We start from the raw sequence: 4,225 nt of genomic DNA, 5'->3' as shown, positions 1-4,225 counted from the left end.
TTATTTTGGAGCATTTAAGCACAAACCTAAATAAATAAAATGAGAGTACACATCATATAAAGTCTTGGGGAAGAACATTTCTGGAGGAGCAAGGAGTAAGGGCAAAGAAGCTGATTTGGGAATAAGTGAGAATTATAGTCAGAAAGGCCCATTTCCTGGAAACAGAATAGCAGAAGAGTTTAGAAATATAGAGGCTCTGTCTTGCAGGTGGGGAAGATAAGTAAAATGGGTTTGGGAGGAAAGTAAAAGTCAAGTTTGTATATGCTTAGTTTTTAGATGTGTCTGAGGCCTTCAAATGTAGATGTTTGGTAAGAAGTTGGGAAATAAGACTCTGGAACTCAACAGAGGGGTCAAGACTGTAAATATACGTTCGATAGAGTGTAATGGCTATTGTTACCAGCTTGGGAGACAAGCTGCCAGAATTTGAAACCCTAAACTACTATGTACTAGCTTTGCAAATTTGGCCAAGATATTATATTTCTTTAGTACTCAGTTTTATTACCTGCAAAGTAAAATTAATTTTGCTCTGAGGATTAAATTCATCAATATATTTACATTAATTATAACAGTGCTCATTACATCATCATCATCATCATCATTATTATTATTATTGATAAATGATGATTAAAGCCATGAGATTAGATGAGACCATCTGGGAAGTAAGTATAGAAAGAAAGCTCCCAGGACCCTGGAAGTCTCATATTTAGAGGTCAGGAAAAACTGGATAAGGCAATAAAGCCAAAAAATAGAGTGCTCAGTGAAATAGGAGGGAAATCAGGAGTGTTGTGTTGTCTTGTCAAAGAGAAAAAAAGTGGTTTGAGAAGAAAAGATTGGTGGTTGAAAATTGCTAAGGGTTTGAGTAAAATGAGGAAAGAGGATTATCTAAAGGCTTGTTTCAACAGGGTAGATTCATTGGCATCTTGGACAAAAGTGATTTCAGTTTAGTACGGGAAATGAAAGCTATAGTGGAGTGATTTAAGGGTGAACAAGAGGCAAGGTAGTCAGGATGGAGTGTAGACGCAACTCTGGAATTCTGTTCCAAAGGGGAGCAGAGAGATTAGAAGGTACCTATAGAGTTACATGGTATCAAGCGAGTCGCTCTTTTCCTTTAAGACATGAACAAGTCCCTAGGCTGATAGAAGTGATACAATAAATAGCAGAAAGAAGCATTCTGAGTTGGTGGTATTAGATCGTATCCAAAGCACAAGCGGAAGGGTTGATCTTAAATAGAAACCTGGATAATTTGTGCACTGAGCATGTAAAAATGGCAGAAGATATGAATACGGGGGGTTTTGGTGAATTTGGTACTAAGAATATGACCATTTAAAAAATTCAGTTTGGAAGAGGAAAGGCTATTCAAGTCATAGTTTTCAGTTAAAAGCTTGTCCCCATGGTTCCTCAATGTATTTCTAATGTTTTTTCTACAACATTATGAAGTTCATATAGACATGGAAAAGAGGATTAGCAGGTGTATACAAGGTAGGATATTAAGGCAAATATGCCCAGTAGTACTTTAATGAGAGTGTAGAACTAAAAAACATAAGTGGAGGCTAGAGGTATACAGTAATTAAGAAATCATTGCCTATCAAATCACTGTTGTGGATGCAATTATCTATAGAGAGAACGCAGAGAGAAATGAAGAGAGGGCTGGAAAAATGTTTTTTGAGCAATTCCTCTGTTTAGGAATTTTTGAGAAAACAAAACAGAAGACGACTGAAACAGTGGTCAGAAGGTTAGAAGACAAAGCAGGACAAGGTAGTAAGTGATAAATTAAGACCAAAGTTTCAAATAAAATTTGTCAATATATCTAGTTTTCAAGGTAGTCAAAATGATAAGGAGTATTAAAAGGACATTTGATTATTAATGGCTTAAGGTAAACCCATATCTCGTGAGTCATGAAATTAACAAAAGAGAACATATAATCTGTATATTTTCTTGGAATTCACAAAACTTTTAGTAAAAATACTGGAAGTTCAGGAGTTCACGTAAAGAATTAATAGGTGCCAAGAAAGAGTAATTATGCAACATGGCTCAGGGGTTCTAAAATTTTCAATGAATTGTTATAAAATGGGCATAGTAAAAGAAAAACTAACTGAATAAACAAAAGCATAACATTTTTTTGGCCACTATGCAAATATCACTTTCAAATTTGTTTTATAGTCAGATAGCTAGAAAGACAAATTTTACCTTATTGTAAAACAAATTAAAAACTTCTCCTACAAGACAAAAATATATTCCATACTCTGAACTCCAGGCTCATTACCCTGGAAGGAATGTATAATATATCTTCACTTTTCTCCTTCTGTAGCTAAAAGTCTCTTGCATCAAAGAACACTATAAACTGTCCTGGGTGTTGGTAAGGTTAAAGGATGAAAAAAAAAAAAAAGAAGATTACATACCTTACAAGAAAAGAACTTACTGAAATGTGATCATTGTTATTCAGATTAAAAATGAAAGAGGATGCGTTATATGTTGGGTTAAATACACTTAGGTAGTTCAGGAAAACATAAAATCACAAAAACATAAAAAAATGCCAGTGAATTGAAAAAAAGTACTGCTTTGAGCTAGTTCAAATTTACAAGTTACTTCCTGAAAACTTCTATGGTAAAAGCTGCATCTTAAAGTTAAATTATACATAGTCAGATGAAGCCAAAAAAGAGAAGTATGATTTCTCAGATAAAAGTTAAGTGCCTGTAAGAAAGCATGATGGCTTAAAAAATTTATCCCAAAGAAAATTGTTAATGGAATGTCATAAGGTGGCTTGAGCTATTATCTTCCATAAAGCCCTTAGAGACTTATCTAGCTATTGTACTGACTTTAAATTCTATGTCCTCAACTAATCCTAGTACAGACAATATATGTATAACACATATCTTTTAAATAAAAGTACCTTTTATAAAAAAATTCAGAGCATATACATGGCTCCCTGGAGTTGTGCAGAGAATTTTTCGGGAGCAGATTTGCTCCCTTACAAGCTGTCAGTAATACGTAATCACAGCGGAGTTATTTTTGTGTTTGTGTGGGAAAGCAATAAATGTAACTCATGCGATTTCTAATGCGAATCAAAATATTTAAAAAAAAAAGATTTCAAGGGAAGGAATAAGATTTTTTGATTAAAGTATAATATTTTAAATAAATTTCAATCTGTTATGAGATTTTAAAGTGATCATTTTATTAAGACACACAGATTTTAAGGAAATCTTAGGCAGTTGTTCATTCCCTTTTAATCGTTTGCTCTCACCTGCAGAACTTGAAGTATTAGGTTTTGGGAGGGTCTGAAACAAATGAGAATGGGAAGGGTTCTTCTCCCACGAATTCTGAACATTGTTACTGCCCAGGAGGAATAAAAAAGGAACGGAAACAACTAGCATTTATTGAATATATTCACCTTTACATTATTCTTCAAATTCAAAAATATCACTAGGCCATAAGAATATGGCTAAAACTCCCAGCCCAACACTAAAGCTTTTACTTTTACTAAGATCACTATGGAGACTTCCCTGGTGGTCCAGTGGTAAAGAATCTGCCTTACAATGCAGAGGACGCAGGTTCCATCCCTGGTCAGGGAACTAAGATCCCACATGCCGCGGGGCAACTAACCCCCGCACACCACAACTACTGAGTTTGCATGCCTCAACTAGAGAACCTGCGTGCCACAAACTACAGAGCCCACACGCTCTGGAACCCGTGTGCCACAACTACAGAGCCTGGAGCCTGCATGCCACAACTAGAGAGAGAAAACCCGCATGTTGCAACTAGAGAGAAGCCTGCGAGCCACAAGGAAAGATCTCAAATGCTTCAACGAACATCCTGTGTGCCGCAACTGAGACCCAACACAGCCAAAAATAATAAAATAAAATAAATAAAAATAATATGTAAAGATCACTATAGTTCTAATTGTTGCTAAAAGCAAGAGACACATATTTTATCACACTCCAAATATCAAAGAATGTAATTATTAATCTCTCCTTTTTATGTTATGTTTAAATGTTGTTCATCTCTCCTTCAAATGCTCCATTTTCCTGTTGTCATGATACCACACACTCCTGCTACCCTTCTTTCCTAACTGCTACCCATCTTCATTTTTTGTCCATCTCAAAAAATATACTAAATTCCAGTTTTTACTTATATGCTGAACTAAAATAGGTATATCTAGAGACTAGTTCAGAGTTCCAGTTACTAACACCACTGACAGCTTCACATGATATTCCATTGGGTCCGTTCT

This window comes from Monodon monoceros, unplaced genomic scaffold (assembly GCF_005190385.1).
Source record: "Monodon monoceros isolate NGI ecotype Baffin Bay Population unplaced genomic scaffold, NGI_Narwhal_1 Super_Scaffold_18, whole genome shotgun sequence".
NCBI lineage: Eukaryota > Metazoa > Chordata > Mammalia > Artiodactyla > Monodontidae > Monodon > Monodon monoceros.
The sequence above is the reverse complement of the archived record's forward strand: the minus strand, read 5'-3'. Positions refer to the sequence as shown.